Below are 19,930 nucleotides of genomic sequence, written 5' to 3'. Positions count from 1 at the left end.
ATGGATCAGAGAGTGAACTGTTTTTGTTTGCTGCAATAATAACCTAAATTTTACTAGAACTTTTCCATCATTTAATTATCCTCACAACTAACATAGACAGGGTCCTTTCCAAACGTTGTGCAATCCGAGTGTCCCAAAATGAAAATTAAAAATTGTGTTTATAATAATTATTTGCAGAACTAGCTATATTACAATGGTGTTTGAAGAAATGTTTTGTTAATGAACCAGTAAATGAATAGCGAAGGTCTAACGAAGTCGAAATATAACTTTAGTATTGATATAGTAATGAAGTTTATTATTTCGAGACAGATTTAAAGGCATTTAAATGGGCAGTAAATAAGACGAAAAGAGTAGTATGTATTGTATGTTAACTGGGGACATAGAAACGACGGAGAAGCTCCGTCCCCGCCGCAGCCGCAGTGGTCCATAACCCCACGACTGCCGCAGTCCACTTCACCCTCCGCCGCCCCACACCGAACCCACGGTTATTGTGCGGTTCGGCCCCCGGTGGACCCCAGGGGAACATCTCACACCAGACGAGTGTAACCCATATGTTTGCGTGGTAGAGTAATGGTGGTGTACGTGGAGAACTTATTTGCGCAGCAATCGCCGACATAGTGCAACTGAGGCGGAATAAGGAGAACCAGCCCGCATTCGCCGAGGCAGATGGAAAACCCCCTAAAAACCATCCACAGACTGGCCAGTTCACCGGACCCCGACACAAATCCGCCGGGCGGATTCGTGCCGGGGACCAGGCGCTCCTTCCCGCCTGGAAAGCCATGCGTTAAGACAGCACGGCCAATCGGGCGGGCACAAAAGAGTAGTAACTTATATACTAGGAATCTTCAATGAATAATAAATTCAGTAATCATTCATTTGAATTCTGAAGCGTTATAAATTGGTTTGACCAGCAAAAGTTAAAGTCAATATGAAATTCAAAATTTATCAGTGTTTTATCTTTATCAAAGTTGACATTTTGTGTATGGCATGAAAGTACAATTTCTAGGGTAACCTATGACCGATTTTTATCAGATTAATCGACAGTATAAATTTTTGTAGTAAACATTACAGTGTAGTGTTATGTATTCATGATTTTCCATATCAGTACAGAACGTGAAACTATCAGTTCAATAGATTTTCTGGTTCTAAAATTCTACTATATTATGCAGTGTTACAACTTCTTGTTTTGCATAAACATATACCAACTTGTACAGGGAAGAAACTCAGTTAATGCCTAATTAGGCGGGCGACCGTATTATTGTCACATTGGTAGCATCTTCTGGATTGCTTTTGATCCATCCTGACGTGTGATTGCATTTCGAACTTACTTGACTTATTGTTATTATAGGGTGGATGTAAGTCTGATTTGCCACCATTCAGGTACACGCGGTCTGTATCTATGCGAAAATCATTTCTCATAAGGTGAATCCCGCTCACTTACCATAGCACAGGCTTTAACGAGTCTGTGTCAGGGATTACGACTTGACAGAAAATCCTAGGAAGTTCTGGTCCTACATTAAATCAGTAAGTGGATCGAAACAGCATATCCAGAGACTCTGGCATGATAATGACATTGAAACAGAGGATGACACGCGTAAAGCTGAAATACTAAACACCTTTTTCCAGAGTTGTTTCGCAGAGAAAGACCGCACTGCAGTTCCTTCTCTAAATCCTCGCACAAACGAAAAAATGGCTGACATTGAAATAAGTGTCCAAGGAATAGGAAAGCAACTGAAATCACTCAACAGGGGAAAGTCTAGTGGACCTGACGGAATACCAATTCGATTCTACACAGAGTACGCGAAAGAACTTGCCCACCTTCTAACAGCCGTGTACCGCAAGTCTCTAGAGGAACGGAATATTCCAAATGATTCTAAAAGAGCACAGGTAGTCCCAGTCTTCAAGAACGGTCGTCGAGCAGATGCGAAAACTATAGGCGAATATCTCTGACATCGATCTGTTGTAGAATTTTAGAACATATTTTTGCTTGCGTATCATGTCATTCCTAGAAACCCAGAATCTACTCTGTAGGAATCAACATGGATTCCGGAAACAGCGATCGTGTGAGATCCAACTCGCTTTATTTGTTCATGAGAGCCAAAAAATATTAGATACAGGCTCCCAGGTAGATGCTATTTTCCTTGACTTCCGGAAGGCGTTTGATACAGTTCCGCACTGTCGCCTGATAAAGTAAGAGCCTACGGAATATCAGACCAGCTGTGTGGCTGCATTGAAGAGTTTTTAGCAAACAAAACACAGCATGTTGTTCTCAATGGAGACGTCTACAGACAAAGTAACCTCTGGCGTGCCACAGGGGAGTGTTATGGGACCATTGCTTTTCACAATATATATAAATGACCTAGTAGATACTGTCGGAAGTTCCATGCGGCTTTTCGCGGATGATGCTGTAGTATACAGAGAAGTTGCAGCGTTAGAAAATTGCAGCGAAATGCAGGAAGGCCTGCACCGGATAGGCACTTGGTGCATGGAGTGGCAACTGACCCTTAATATAGACAAATGTAATGTATTGCGAATACATAGAAAGAGGGATCCTTTATTGTGTGATTATATGATAACGGAACAAACACTGGTAGCAGTTACTTCTGTAAAAAATCTGGGAGTATGCGTACGGAACAATTTAAAGTGGAATGATCATATAAAATTAATACTTGGTAAGGCGGGTGCCAGGTTGAGATTCATTGGGAGTGTCCTTAGAAAATGTAGTCCATCAACAAAGGAGGTGGCTTACAAAACACTCGTTCGACCTGTACTTGAGTATTGCTCATCAGTGTGGGATCCGTACCAGGTCGGCTTGACAGAGGAGATAGAGAAGGTCCAAAGAAGAGCGGCGCGTTTCTTCACAGGGTTATTTGGTAAGCGTGATAGCGTTACGGAGCTGTTTAGCAAACTCAAGTGGCAGAGTCTGCAAGAAAGGCGCTCTGCATCGCTGTGTAGCTTGCTGTCCAGGTTTCGAGAGGGTGCGTTTCTGGATGAGGTATCCAGTATGTTTCTTCCCCCTACTTATACCTCCCGAGGAGGTCACGAGTGTAAAATTAGAGAGATTCGAGCGCGCACATAGGCTTTCCAGCAGTAGTTCTTCCCGCGAACCATACGCGACTGGAACAGGAAAAGGGAGGTATTGACAGTGGCACGTAAAGTGCCCTCCGCCACACACCGTTGGGTGGTTTGCGGAGTATAAATGTAGATGTAGAATCCCAGAAGACCGTCGCTACAAACTTTACCGGCTGAGGGTGCAGTTTTTAATTACCACTTTGGAGGAGAGGTGTCGTGTGGCACTACTTCATGGATTCGCCGTTTTGTTTCCAGATCAAAGTGATGAACCCATGTTTCATTGCCTTTGACGATGTTGGACAAATAATTGTCACGGTCAGCCCCGTAATGCGCAAAGAATTCTATACAGAGGGTCCTTCATTGCTCTTTATGGCCTCGGGTTAGGTGGCGAGGAAACACACGGTTGCACAGCTCTGGGTATCCCTATTGGTGAAGAACTGTGTCGCCACTATCAACAGGGACGTCCAGTTGACCAGCAAGGTGTGATTCCGATCCATCCACCACCTCTAGTGAGTGTGTCCGCACGTTCCACCATTACATCTACATCTACAAGGATACTCTGCAAACCACATTTAAGTGCCTGGCAGAGGGTTCATCTAACCACCTTCACAATTCTCTATTATTCCAATCTCGTATAGCGCGCAGAAAGAATGAACACTTACATCTTCCCGTACAAGCTCTGATTTCCCTCATTTTATCGTGGTGATCGTTCCGTCCTATGTAGGTCGGTGTCAACAAAGTATTTTCGCATTCGGAGGAGAAAGTTGGTGATTGGAATTTCGCGAGAAGATTCCGTTGGAACGAAAAACGCCTTTCTTCTAATGATTTCCAACCCAAATCCGGTATCATTTCTGTGACATTCTCTCCCACATTTCGCGATAATACAAAACGTGCTACCTTTCTTTGAAGTTTTTCCATCTAGTCCGTCAGTCGCACCTGGTAAGGATCCCACACCGCGCAGCAGTATTCTAAAACAGGACAGACAAGTGTAGTGTAGGCAGTCTGCTTAGTATGTGTTACATTTTCTAAGTGCCATGCCAATAAAACGCACCCTTTGGTTAGCCATCCCCACAACATTTTCTGTGTGTTCTTTCCAATTAAGTTGTTCGTAATTGTAATACCTAGGTATTTAGTTGAATTCACTGCTTTTAGATTACACTGATTTATCGTGTAACCGAAGTTTAACGAGTTCCTTTTAGTACTGATGTGGATGACCTCACACTTTTCGTTATTAAGGGTCAACTGCCACTTTTCGCACCATTCATATATTTTTTCTGAATCGTTTTGCAGTTTGTTTTGATCTTCTCATGACTTTATTAATCGATAAACGACAGCGCCACCTGCAAACAACCGAAGACGGCTGCTCAGATTGTCTCCCAAATCTTTTATATAGATAAGGAACAGCAAAGGGCCTGTAACACTACCTTGGGGAATGCCTGAAATCAGTTCTGTTTTACTCGATGACTTTCCCTCAATTACTACGAACTGTGATCTCTTTGGCAGGAAATTGCAAATCCAGTCACATAGCTGGGACGATATTCCATAGGCACGCAATTTCACTAAGAGCCGCTTGTGTGGTACAGTGTCAAAAGCCTCCGGAATTCCAGGAATACGGAATCGATCTGAAATCCGTTGTCAATAGCACTCAGCACTTCATGTAAATAAAGAGCTAGTTGTGTTTCACAGGAACGACGTTTTCTAAACCCATGTTGACTGTGTGTCAATAGAACGTTTCCCTCGAGGTAATTCATAATGTTCGAACACAATATATGTTCTAAAATCCAGCCGCACATCGACGTTATCGATATGGGCCTGTAATTTAGTGGATTACTCCTACTACCTTTCTTGAATATCGGTGTGACCTGTACAGCTTTCCAGTCTTTGGGTACGGATCTTTCGTAGAGCGAACGATTGTATATGACGTAAGTATGGAGCTAATGCATCAGCATACTCCGAAAGGAACCTAATTGGTATACAGTCTGGACCAGAAGACTTGCTTTTATTAAGTGATTTGAGTTGCTTCACTACTCCGAGGATATTTACTTCTACGTTACTCATGTTGGCAGCTGTTCTCGATTTGAATTCTGGAATATTTACTTCGTCTTCTTTTTTGAAGGCATTTCGGAAGGCTGTGTTTAGTAACTCTGCTTTGGCAGCACTGTCTTCGATAGTATCTCCATTGTTATCGTGCAGAGAAGCCATTGATTGTTTCTTGCCGCTAACATACTTCACATACGACCAGAATCTCTCTGAATTTTCTTCCAGGTTTCGAGACAAAGTTTCGTTGTGGAAACTGTTATAGGCGTCTCGCATTGAACTCCGCGCTAAGTTTCGAGCTTCTGTAAAGGATCTTCAATCTTGGGGATTTCGCGTCTGTTTAAATTTGGCATGTTTGTTTCGTTGTTTCTACAACAGTGTTCTGACCCGATTTGTGTATAGAAGTCACAGCTTTGTGTGGCCGGCCGATATGCGGGCCATCGGACAAGTTCACGTGACTTTGTTGCGTTGATGACAGATGTCTTTCCCAACCAACTCACCGTGGCTTTGTTTTCGGTTCTAGGTCGCCGTAGGCATTCTGCAAGCGCCTATGAATATTTGAGGTGCTCTGTTTTTCCACCAAAGGAAGCTGCGTGACAACTCTGCTCGGAATGCGCTTCCATATCAGCCGCCGCTTTGAAGGCTACAAGGGGCCGGAGCTGGAATCTCCCACAATGTCCCGCAGAAAATTCTGCATATTTTCTACGAAAAGTGGCTGAGAAAAATTGTTGCGTTGCTTATTGAATGACCCTTTGCATTATTGCTGCAGCACACACAGTATTTACATATGCCGGCACATTCTTTCTATTGTGCTGAATTTGACTTTCTTCTTTATTCAGATTTCTCGGGCATTGTGTAATCGTTTAAGTTTCAAGGGTTATTTTTGTCTACAGCATTAAGAGACATCTCTTACACTACTGGCCATTAAAATTGCTACACCACGAAGATGACGTGCTACAGACGCGAAGTTTAACCGACAGGAAGGAGATGCTGTGTTACGCAAATGATTAGCTTTTCAGAGCATTCACACAAGGTTGGTGCCGGCGGCGACACCTACGACGTGCTGACCTGAGGAAAGTTTCCAACCGATTTCTCATACACAAACATCAGTTGACCGGCGTTGCCTGGTGAAACGTTGTTGTGATGCCTCGTGTAAGGAGGAGAAATGCGTAGCATCACGTTTCCGACTTTGATAAAGGTCGGATTGTAGCCTATTACGATTAAGGTTTGTCGTATCGCGACATTGCTGCTCGCGTTGGTCGAGATACAGTGACTGTTAGCAGAATAGGGAACCGGTGGGTTCAGGAGGGTAATACGGAACGCCGTGCTGGATCCCAACGGCCTCGCATCACTAGCAGTCGAGATGACAGGCATCTTATCCGCATGGCTGTAACGGATCGTGCAGTCACGTCTTGATCCCTGAGTGAACAGATGAGAACGTTAGCAAGGCAACAACCATCTGCACGAACAGTTCGACGACGTTTGCAGCAGAATGGACTATCAGCTCGGAGACCGTGGCTGCGGTTACCCTTGACGCTGCATCACAGATAGGAGCGCCTGCGATGGTGTACTCTACGACGAACCTGGGTGGACGAATGGCGAAACGTCTTTTCGGATGAATCCAGGTTCTGTTTACAGCATCATGATGGTCACATCCATGTTTGGCAACATCGCGGTGAACGCACATTTGGAAGCGTGTATTCGTCATCGCCATACTAGCTGATCACTCGGCGTGATGGTATGGGGTGCCATTGGTTACACGTGTCGGTCACCTCTTGTTCGCATTGACGACACTTTGAACAGTGGACGTTACATTTCAGATGTGTTACGACCCGTGGCTCTACCCTTCATTCCACCCCTGCAAAAACCTACATTTCAGCAGGATATTGCACGACCGCATGTTGTAGGTCCTGTACGGGCCTTTGTGGACACAGAAAATGTTCGACTGTAGCCCTGGCCAGCACATTCTCCAGATCTGTCACCAATTGAAGACGTCTGGTCAATGGTCATCGAGCAACTGGCTCGTCACAATACGCCAGTCACTACTCTTTATGAACTGTGGTATCGTGTTGAAGCTGCATGGGCAGCTGTACCTGTACACGCCATCCAAGCTGTATTTGACTCAATGCCCAGGCGTATCAAGGCCGTTATTACGGCCAGAGGTGGTTGTTCTGGGTAGTGATTTCTCAGGCTATGCACCTAAATTGGGTGAAAATGTAATCACATGTCAGTTCTAGTATAATACACTCCTGGAAATGGAAAAAAGAACACATTGACACCGGTGTGTCAGACCCACCATACTTGCTCCGGACACTGCGAGAGGGCTGTACAAGCAATGATCACACGCACGGCACAGCGGACACACCAGGAACCGCGGTGTTGGCCGTCGAATGGCGCTAGCTGCGCAGCATTTGTGCATCGCCGCCGTCAGTGTCAGCCAGTTTGCCGTGGCATACGGAGCTCCATCGCAGTCTTTAACACTGGTAGCATGCCGCGACAGCGTGGACGTGAACCGTATGTGCAGTTGACGGACTTTGAGCGAGGGCGTATAGTGGGCATGCGGGAGGCCGGGTGGACGTACCGCCGAATTGCTCAACACGTGGGGCGTGAGGTCTCCACAGTACATCGATGTTGTCGCCAGTGGTCGGCGGAAGGTGCATGTGCCCGTCGACCTGGGACCGGACCGTAGCGACGCACGGATGCACGCCAAGACCGTAGGATCCTACGCAGTGCCGTAGGGGACCGCACCGCCACTTCCCAGCAAATTAGGGACACTGTTGCTCCTGGGGTACCGGCGAGGACCATTCGCAACCGTCTCCATGAAGCTGGGCTACGGTCCCGCACACCGTTAGGCCGTCTTCCGCTCACGCCCCAACATCGTGCAGCCCGCCTCCAGTGGTGTCGCGACAGGCGTGAATGGAGGGACGAATGGAGACGTGTCGTCTTCAGCGATGAGAGTCGCTTCTGCCTTGGTGCCAATGATGGTCGTATGCGTGTTTGGCGCCGTGCAGGTGAGCGCCACAATCAGGACTGCATACGACCGAGGCACACAGGGCCAACACCCGGCATCATGGTGTGGGGAGCGATCTCCTACACTGGCCGTACACCACTGGTGATCGTCGAGGGGACACTGAATAGTGCACGGTACATCCAAACCGTCATCGAACCCATCGTTCTACCATTCCTAGACCGGCAAGGGAACTTGCTGTTCCAACAGGACAATGCACGTCCGCATGTATCCCGTGCCACCCAACGTGTTCTAGAAGGTGTAAGGCAACTACCCTGGCCAGCAAGATCTCCGGATCTGTCCCCCATTGAGCATGTTTGGGACTGGATGAAGCGTCGTCTCACGCGGTCTGCACGTCCAGCACGAATGCTGGTCCAACTGAGGCGCCAGGTGGAAATGGCATGGCAAGCCGTTCCACAGGACTACATCCAGCATCTCTACGATCGTCTCCATGGGAGAATGGCAGCCTGCATTGCTGCGAAAGGTGGATATACACTGTACTAGTGCCGACATTGTGCATGCTCTGTTGCCTGTGTCTATGTGCCTGTGGTTCTGTCAGTGTGATCATGTGATGTATCTGACCCCTGGAATGTGTCAATAAAGTTTCCCCTTCCTGGGACAATGAATTCACGGTGTTCTTATTTCAATTTCCAGGAGTGTATATTTGTCCAATGAATACCCGTTTATCATCCGCATTTCTTCTTGGTGTAGCAATGTTAATGGCCAGTAGTGTATTTTGAGGCCACCTAGCCACAACTTACAGAGGTGCAGCTCCTCCAGCGTGTCAGGGCAGTGCCGCAAGAACGCCAGCTTCTCCAGGCCGGGGCTCATGATTGCCAGCGTCCGCAACTGGCCGAGCCCCTGCAACGCGTCGAGGCAGTGCGCCGAGAGTGAGTCCGCGTCGTACCACAGCTCTGTCAGATTCCGGCACAGCGGCAGGGCAGAGCCGATCACGTACTCTGCTTTACAGACAGGCGGATTGCCGGCTTTGGGCGTTCGTGTCCTGATAATCCGCAGCTTCCGGAGTGTCGAGAAATCGACTGTCGATCGAGAGGACAGGATGACCCCCGCGATGTCGAGTCTGGTCGACAGAGACTCGCACGTCAGCCTGGGACAGTCCCGCACGGCTGCCTTGGCGGCCACTGACACATTCAGGTCGGGGTAGAAAATATCCAACGCGAATTCGCGGGCCGCCTCGACGAACACGTTCCGCAGTGGGGGCAGAGCGCTTAGGATGGCGCGCGATTCGGCTGATTCGCTCGGTCGTCCTGTGCTGACGTACTTCTTGCCCCTCCACAGGTTGGTGAACCCCGTCACGATTGCTTGCCAACGCACGCACACGGCGCCACACCGGCCCAGGTCTGGCACGGGCAGGAAGGAGAAGATGGTCAACAGAACTTCGTCCGGCAGGTTTGCTGCCATTTCTGCGAACAGAAATAAATTTACTAGTTTCACAAGCTGCGACATGGTCGCGGATTGGAACACTGATTCAGGAAGTCTAGAATAAATTTCTTTTATTGCCACAAATTTCGTCTTTAGACTACCGGTATCGATCGGCAATGACCATATCGAGATTTGCAGTAAAACATTGAGAATGAAGTAAGACTACTTGACAGATTACGTCTTCAAACAATAAAATACGCCACAACGCAAATTTACTTTCGTGGATTGGAAACACGCATTACGACGAGGCACAACTGTTTTATCACCTGTCTAAAATGCATCGTTACAAAATATACGCAAAAATCAACTTACTATCGTTGGGTTGGGTTGTTTTGGGGAAGACCAGACAGCGAGGTCATCGGTCTCATCGGACTAGGGAAGGACGGGGAAGGAAGTCGGCCGTGCCCTTTGAAAGGAACCATCCCGGCATTTGCCTGGAGCGATTTAGGGAAATCACGGAAAACCTAAATCAGGATGGCCGGACACGGGATTGAACCGTCGTCCTCCCGAATGCGAGTCCAGTGTCTAACCACTGCGCCACCTCGCTCGGCACTTACTATCGTCGCACATATTTTAAATATAGTTTAAACTAGGCCACAGTGCCAGCACACTGCCAATAGCGCTGATATTCATAACAGTGGTTCGTTGGGAGTAGTGACAAAACTATAAAATTTTACAATAAGCAATAAATGGATAGTACGATTGGTAAAGTCTGTAACGGGCTTGTCAAATACACACGTTATTACAGTGATAACATGTTAAATTTAAATGTGTTTAAACGAGACAATTAAGCAATAAAATGATTCTGAGACACTCTTATGGCCATTTTAGAGAATTATAATTACTTGCTCAATAACACGCTTATGGAGCAAATCAATATATATTACACAAGTGTGCAATGTGCATGCCGCTAAAACGAGTTCCAGTATGATCATGGGACTTACGTTGTGAGGTACCACTCTATCCCTCCTCCATGAAGTGGGTTCCCATTTTTACTTGAAGGGCGTGCTTTTGAAAATATAAGGGCTAGAAAGTTTCGCCTTCCAGAGTGTTCCAGACCATTCCACAATTATCTGGGATGTTCTGAAATGTTCGGGAATAGTCTCGAACATTCGGGGAGATTCCAGAATGTTCGCGAACATCCTGGAATATCCCATATCACTGTGGAATATTTCAGAGCTCTGTCGAATGTTCTGGAACATTGTAGACCATTCGAAGACACTTTGCTATGTTCTGGAATTCGCCACCGGCGGGGGTACCCATCGACAGGGGTATGTAAAGCAAGACCCACCATAGTTTCGAAAGTCAGTTTATCATCAGTGACGGAGGGAGGAACCGAAAAAGTGGTGCAGTGAGTGAATGAAAAACAGTGAAGTGTTAGTAGTCAAAGTTATACAGTGACTGAATATAAATCGAAAACAAGATGTGTAAAGTATACTTTTTAACAAAAAGTTGATTTTATTTATATTTTAGACAATGCTCAAACGTAAAAGAGGAGATCTTGCCAGTTCTTTAGCAGATCAGCGAAAACAAGAAGATTGGCGAAAAACGAAACAGACGAAGATCGTGAAGCATGTTTAAGTTCCCAACGAACGAGAATGAGCATCGTGAGAAGCAGAGAAACCGAAAAACAAAATGAATGGACTGAAGACTCATACTTATACTGCAAACTCAAGCCAGCTATGTAAATATCACCCTACGAGAAGCGCGGACGAGGACAACTAAATAGCAACAAACGAAGCATTCCACTAATAATAATAATAATGAGCGTATGGTATTGGTGGCCGGGAGACCCCTCGCGGGCGGTTCGGCTAAGACCCGACGAAAGAATATAACTACCACAAACACGCCGTAAACGGAAAAATGGATATCTGCAACGCAAAAAAAAAATAAAGAAAAAATAAATAAATTCAGTAGAGAAACTCCACGATTCTACCGCATGAATGGATTCGATTACCACCATTGGAAGTACCTCCGCAGGAATTTTTACATTACAACCGGGGAAACTCCAGAATAAAAACACTTCCTTCAAAATATAAAAGCGTACAACGTCTGCTTCCAGATGACTTATTTCGTTGCCACTGCGATCAACACTAAAAGAGATAAATCTATTTTTTTTTCATCCAAACAAATCTATTAAAACATGCGATCATTACTGCCACTAACCATAAATTTCTGCACGTATATTTAATCGGAAATGAAGAGAAATTTATCAGTTATGCACAAAATTCAATAGATTGAGACGAGAAGCAGTCCGAGATGTACAGAGGTTCTTAGCAGCACTACACCGAATGGTTTCTGGTGGCTATAAAGTTATAGTTCGATCCGACGTAACACCACGTGGAGAACACGAAAGTCTATTTAATGCACTTCAGACTAAGTCACCATCGTAGTGAAAACACATGTCGTGACAACTGCACAACGTAGAAAAGGACTACAACCCATTTTAGGGACACACCGTTCATATGATGCCCACCAATATCCATTAAAATTTCTGTACGGAGAGGATGGATATCATTTTAATGTGAAACACATGCAACTTTAAACAGCAGTAGAAAACAAAGAAGTCACTTCCAAGGAGTTCTATGCTTACAGCTTAATGATCAGAGACAATGAAACAATCACATTCTCAACACACCCCGTTTATTCCAACAATTCCTGGTAGATGTGTGAAAAACAGAAGCACAACTGATGCTTTACGCAAGACTTAATCAGAAGAAACTACGCACGGAAGAATACATCCAGTTTCGAAATGCAATCATGAATGACAAACTTTGCCGAAATTGGAACAACGGTAATCTTACCCTTATCATACATAGGAAGTCCAAGACATATGCACGAATACACTCAAGATGCCACGACCCACATAAGAAAATATGGACGGCCTGACCTCTTCGTAACATTCACATGCAACTCGTTGTGACCAGAACGCAAAGAACTAAGATACGGACAAGCTCACATGCATCGACACGACGTAATAGTCCGAGTTTTACGACAAAACAGATGAGATTTTTTGAAGTCATTACAAAATATCACATGTTTGGAAACGTTAGATGTTGAATGTACACCACAATCTCATATGGCTACGCGACAGAATTCATCCCACCGATATCGACAAAATCATCCAAGCTGTATTTCCCAGTCTACAAGATGATCCGAAACTGTAACACACAGCACCGAAATACATGAGTCACGAACTATGCGGAGCATTAACCAGTTCGCTATATACGAGTGAAGGAGACTGTACACAGAAAAAAATCAAAACTTTACTTGGACGATACAAAATCCGTGGTTGATGGCTATCCCAAATACGAAAGACGACCACCTACCCAGAAACGGTGGTTTCACAGCAAAAATAGAATACGATGCAGCGACGAACTGGAAATAGATAATCAATGTGTAGTACCATGTACTGGTAACACATTACTTTCCAAAACGTTACAATCGCACACATACTTAGAATACTGCAACTCAGTGGAATCCATCAAAAAATGTCTGAACAAAGGAAGTATGTGAACAAAGGCAGTGACACGACAGTATTTCAAATAGTCAAAAACAGCGAGCAACAAAAAAAAAAAAAAAAAAACGAAAAAAACGAAGAGATCCTCATGTACCAAATGGGAAGATACATAAACAGTAACAAAACACCATGGCGGATTTTCGGTTTTCCCATAGACGAACGCGAACCAACTGTGCAACATCTAAAAGTACATTTGGAGTATGGAATGAGTTTAGATCACGAAAGGTTTCGCCAGAAAGAGTGCAAGTGAACCACCTCAGATCACAATATTAACGGCTTTTTTACAAACTGTGGGACCTATGACCGTAGCAGTCTGGTCCTGTTAATTTCACAAACCAACCAACCTTTACAAACTGTGCCAAAGCGATCCACTGGCGAAAACATTGTCGACGTCCCTATCTATTATGCGTGGAACACAACAAAAAAATCTTCCAATGACGAAATCAAGGGATTCCAGTACAAGATCATCCAGAATCATAAAAATTGGCGCGCCGGAACGAGTATACGACGTAGATCTGAACAACGTCGAATGTTTTTATCTCCAGGTGTTGCTACACGAAATACTGGGAACAAAAAGTTACACCCTGGTGGAAGCCACCCTGACATGGAGCCAGTGGGCCACGTGACTTCAGGACTCTACCCAACCTCCGACATACCATACATTCCAGCAGCTTACAGAGATCGTTGGTGAGGCTGATGGGCCGATAGCTACCCACTTCAAGAGGCTTTTTACCGGGTTTGAGCACCGGAATGATAGTGCTCTCCGCCATTGCGATGGAAAGACGCCATCGAACCAGATCCAGTTGAAGATGAGATATCACTTGTAGTTAGATGAGAGATGTTTAATCATCTGGCTGTGTCAGGGCAATGTGCAAGGGCACTGAGAAACTGTCACTCTGTAAATGGGGAGTTATAGGATTCAATGTGGCGTATAGTGAATGAGAGGATGTTCCCTTCCAGCCGCCGTTTGAGAGTGCGAAAGGCTGGGGGATAATTCTCCAATGCAGAGTCTCCAGCAAAGTGCTCAGCAATCGCGTTTGTGTTGGTACATAACTCGCCATTTATTATAACACCAGGAACACCTGTTGGGGCCTGGTACCCGAAAAGACGTTTGATCTTTGCTCAGACTTGGGAAGGTGACATATGGCACCCAAAGGTAGAGACGTATCTCCCTCAACACTCTTGCTGCTGTCGTTTGATAAGTTGGCAAACGGGCACAAAGCAGTTTAAAGGCTATGAGGTGCTCCAGGGAAGGATGCCACTTATGCCACTGTAGAGCTCGTCAACACTCCTCAACTGCTTCAGCGACTTCCGGCGACCACCAAGGGACTGTCTTACACGTTGGGCACCCTAAAGAGAGGGATCGCATTTTCTGCCGCAGAAACAATTGTAGTCAGCTGCTCAACCATCACATTGATGTTACCGAGTGGGGCAGATTCAACGGTGACAGCAGAGGTTAAAGTTTCCCAGTCCGCCTTGTTTATAGCCCATCTGGACAGTTGTCCATGGACCTCATGCTGGGGCAGTGACAGGAAGATGGGGAAGTGGTCACTACTACATAGGTCATCATGACTATAGTGGAAAGATGGGAGAAGTCCTGTGCTGAAAATTGATAAATCAATGTCCGAGTAACTACCATGAGCCACACTGAAACGTGTGGCAGCCCCACTATTTAAGAGGCAGAGGTCGAACTGAGACAGTAAAGCGTCGACATCTCTGGCTCGGCCAGTAAGCACAGTGCCACCCCACAAGGGGTTATGGGCATTAAAATATCCAAGAAGTAGGAAAGGTTAAGGGAGTTGATCAATCAGTGCAGCTAATGCATTCAGGCACCATCTGGAGGAAGATTGCAGACAGTTATTTCCTGCGTTGTCATTCTGACAGCCACAGCTTCAAGAGAGGTTCGAAGGGGCACAGTTTCGCTACAGAATGAGTTTATGACAGGAACCAAAACTCCACCTGACACTCGATTATAGTCGCTACGGTTCCTGTAATATCCCTTATAGCCATGGAAGGCAGGAGTCCGTATTGCCGGGAACCAGGTTTCCTGGAGGGCAATGCAGAAAGCAGGTGTAAAACAGTTGCCATAGCTCAGCCAGGCACTGGGAAAAACTGCCGCAATTCCACTGGAGGATGACATCATGAGACTGGGAACACATGGAACATTCAGTGAGGCAGTTTACGCCTCAGAGTCACCAACTGCCACTGACATTGCCTGTGCAGTCTGTATCCATTGTGTCTGAGGGTCTGGCAAGATCGAGGTCCTCAGTGGATGCCAAAATCTTCACCCCATTCTCAGACACAGAGATTGTCAGTAGTGGTGGTGTGGGTGCCAAAGCAATTTCGTTGGTCTTAGGGGTCTTGTTTTTGGATTTCTCTCGCTGTTCCTTGGGTTTCCCTGGCTGGGAGGACTTCACTGGCTCAGTCTCTGGGACAGAGGATGAGTGTGAAGCCCTATGACCAGCTGCTTTTGGGCGTTTCAGCCACTCTTTCCCACTAGCAGAAACCTGGGAAGGTAGTGACCCAAGGGAACCCTTCCAAAAGCCAGAGAAGCCAAAGAAGACTTACACTTCTCCAGCTTAGAAGTGGGGGACAGACATCCCTGATGGTTGGGAGGGGGGGGGGGGTGTTGCTCCCAAAGTAGGTGGTGCAGGAGCAACAGGGAGGGAAATTCCCCCGTCATCAAGAGGGCAGGTGTATAGCCTTCCAGCTCTGAGAGGTAACTGGGGTTGGCAGAGCTGATGGTGCCAGAACTGTTCTAGCGGTGGTGTAAGATGTCATATGCATAGGATGCAGGCGTTCAAATTTTCTCTTAGCCTCAGTGTGGGTCATTGTACTCCATGATTTTCCTTTCTTTCTGGAGAATCCTGCTGTCTGGCAAGCAAGACGAATGGTGCTCTCTGCAGTTGACACAGATGGGAGGCTGGGCACATGGAGTTTTGGGATGTGATGGGCGTCTGCAATCTTGACATGTGATGCTGGAAGTACAGTGGGAAGATATATGGGCATACTTCCAGCACTTAAAGCACTGCTTGGGGGGAAGGGGAGATATAGGGCTTTACATCACAGTGGTAGACTATTAGCTTGACCTTCTCGGACAATGTATCACCCTCAAAGGCGAAGATGGATGCACCGGTGGTGACCTGATTATCCTTCAAACCCTGGTGGATGCGTCAGACGAAATGTACACCTCATCGCTCTAAATTGGCGTGCAGCTCATCGTCGGACTGCAAAAGAAGGTCTCTGTGAAAAATGATACCCTGGACCATATTTAAGGTCTTATTGGCCTGATGGTTACAGCAACATCCCCCAGCTTGTCACAAGTGAGTATCACCTTTGATTGGGCAGAGGCTGCTGTTTTGATCAAGACTGATCCAGATCTCCTTTTGCATAAGCCCTCCACCTCCCCAAACGTGTCCTCTAAATGCTCAACAAAAATTGAAGCTTCATCATCTTGAAAGATTTCCCATCAGCGCACTAACATACAAGGTACTGGGGTGAATAAGATCCGCTGCCATCCTTAGCCTGACGTTCCTCCCATGGTGTGACCAGGGAGGGGAATTATTTGGGGTCGTACTTCTGTGGTTTGAATTGAGCTCATGAACACAGAGACTGCTTGTGTTTCACCACCAGCAAGGGATGATGGACTATGCTTCATCACGTGTCATCCGCCCTGATGACCAGGGGCGCAACCCAGCCGCAGCAAGGGCCACCAAGCAGGATGGCAATTGCTGGGAGTCCGAGATGCCACAGCGGGATGGGCATCTAACGGCATAGGCATCAGCAGAGCGATGTCTGTATGGTCAGGGGGCTACAACCAACAGGATACGTGGCGGCCCCACCACAATGGACTGGCTACCGTGCTAGATATCAGGTGCAAAGAAGTCCACGGTCATCGTCGATGCAGAAAGCGACACTGCATAGTGCATGGTGGAAAACGCATCCAGGAAGGTGTCCTCGCCCAAGAGATGGAGAATGGGCAGGACTGCAATGCGACGACGAGAAAGTGGGCTAAAGATCTCAATGCATGATGGACACAATGCACCATGTAAGGCGCCCTTCCCCAATTGGCTTGCTCTTTGGGTAAATTTGGAGGCCAAACCCTACAGGAGACCATCACTTAAAGGCCAAAGCGTGTGAAACTCCTTTTAGTCGCCTCCTACGACAGGCAGGAAGACCTTGGGCCTATTCTTACCCCCAGAATTGCAGGGGAAAGTACCTACGACACGCCGCTCCAAGAGATGTATAATAAAATGTTACAATCACTTAAGACTATAACACGTTAATGAAGTTTATTACAAAAACAGAGAAATAGTCAATCTCGGGAGTAAAACGAAAAACTTAAGAAAATGGAACAAATCTGTGATGCAATCTATACTATGTGACAGCAGGGCAACAGACGTTCAACCATTGATGTAAAACATTGTCAAATAAAGCAAAGTAGACATTGGGTACAAAATCGTATTGCTAATTGAGCACTTTTGCTGGCTTTATAAATTTCACGCTCTTCCAATAAATAGAGAGCACGACCTTTTTGCGCTCTATGGAAAATACGGATACTTTTCTCACTTATCCCTATAGCATGGCGTTTTTTTATTGTTTAAAAATTAATTTGTCCAGTAGTTGTGTTTCACTCCTTATCTTTTGTTGTGGAGCTGAAGACGGACATTGCTGACCGAAACTAGTAGTCTAAGGGCCAAAGACTTCGTGACCTTTGTGGAAATGAAAGAAGTTTGTTCTATATTTGCTAGTCACTTGTCAGAATAAGTATGACTGCGAGTTTTAAAGACGTCTGTTTCATTTGCAGTATGTCTGCGTATGTGCTACAGAACGATGTTGGGAATTATGTGAATTGATAACGAATGAGGAAGCTCTGTACAGGATCTGTGAAGAAAGGAACATAGTTAACACTGACAAGAAGAAGGGACTGGATGACAGGACATGGGTTAAGACTCGAGAGCTGTGGTGGGTCAAAACTGTAGGTGAAGATCGCAACTGAAAAACACCAAGCAAATAAATGAATATGTACGACTTATGTTCAGCTCTGCAATGAACACACTACATGATCATGGCAATAAATGGTGTTCCAAGCCAGCAGGAGGCATGAAAGTGTATTCCACCTTATCTGTCATCTTAGAACCATCAGTGTAGAAGATGGTGGCACCCTGGACTCTGCGGGGATGGAGAATACAAGACGCCGGAATATCATAGCGGTGACAGATCTTATGGCCCTCCAATAGGTCGGTAATCTGGATGCCTGGGCAAACTACAAACGTGTGCAGCATAAGCGGCCAGTAGCCGTTGGCGCCGGATCAGCAATGGAGGGACTCCAGCCCCCAAAAGTAGGCTGCACCACTTTCAAGTCAGATCCCGCAGTGCAGTATGGGGACAAGCAACCGCGATGCGGAAGGTGATGCCGAAACGTAAGCCAGGCTCCCATAATCGTGACGGGACTGAATCGACGCCTGATACAGTCATAGAAGGGTAGACTAATCGGCACCCCGCTGGTGTGACTCAAGCAACGAAGAGCGTTAAGATGCCGCCAGCACATTTGCGTAAGCTGCCGAATATGAGAGTGCCAAGACAACCAGGCAGCGAAAAGCAAGCTCAGAAAACAATGTCTCCACCACGGCAAGAGGTTCACAGTCGAGATAAAGCCGTGGCTCAGGGTGAACAGAGCGACACTGGAAGAAATGAATGATGCAGGTCTTGGCAGCCAAGAACTGGAAGCCATGCATGATGACCCAAGACTGCACCCTGCGGATAGCGCTCTGTAATCGCTGTTCAACTGCAATGCCAATGGAGCTATAGTACAGGCGAAAATAATCAGCATACAAAGAAGCCGATATGGGCGTTCCCACAGCTGCAGCTAGCCCATTGACAGCAACTAAAAAGAGGCAGACACTCAAGACAGAGCCTTGCAGGACCCCATTCTCCTGGACTCAGGAGGAACTATGGGTGGAACCAACTTGCATGCGGAAGGAATGAAGCAACAGAAAAATCTGAATAAAAAACGGGAGCGGACCCCGAAGACCCCACTCATGAAGCGTCGTGAGGATGTGATGTCGCCATGTCGTATCATATGCCTTTTGCATGTCCAGAAAGACGGCAACCAGATGCTGATAGCAGCCAAATGCTATACGGATGGCAGACTCCAGGCAGAACAGATTATCGGCGGCAGAGCAGCCCTTACAGATGTGTAAGGTAATATCTCGTATAGACACCTTTTATTAACCTGACGCGTTCCACATTACGAAGTGTCGTATTAATGATCTATGGAACAAGTACTAATCTAATATACAATAGCCTTTCTTGGAAAAGGAACGCAAATTACCCAGACAGTATTCGGTGTTTGAGAAAAATCAGCGATTTCCAACAAACTTTGCACATAATTTCAATTTTTTTCTGTACTTATATGCATATGGCAAATATTTTAGGCATTATCTCATTTATAAAGTAATCACAAGTTTGATGCGCTTTTAATTCATGGGAGTTCGATTGTTTAAAGAATCGTTTGACTGCTATTAAAGAAAACTGAATACATAGTTGCTTATCCAGACCTTGTACTATATCATTACAATGTTCTTAATGAGTGGATATTCGTACTTAGTACTTAGCCCGTCCTGGAGAAAATCAAGTAGTTTCATCCCAATATTCACGCTCCTTCTGATAAGGTATCTTCTTACCACTTTAAGGGAATAAAAAGATTCAGGTAACGATGACCAAAAACAATTTTTACGCATGGTTTCGAGTTGGTTGGTTGTTTTTGGGGAAGGAGACCAGACAGCGTGGTCATCGGTCTCATCGGATTAGGGAAGGATGGGGAAGGAAGTCGGCCGTGCCCTTTCAGA

This window comes from Schistocerca serialis, chromosome 10 (assembly GCF_023864345.2).
Source record: "Schistocerca serialis cubense isolate TAMUIC-IGC-003099 chromosome 10, iqSchSeri2.2, whole genome shotgun sequence".
Taxonomy (NCBI): domain Eukaryota; kingdom Metazoa; phylum Arthropoda; class Insecta; order Orthoptera; family Acrididae; genus Schistocerca; species Schistocerca serialis.
This window is presented reverse-complemented; position numbering follows the sequence as displayed.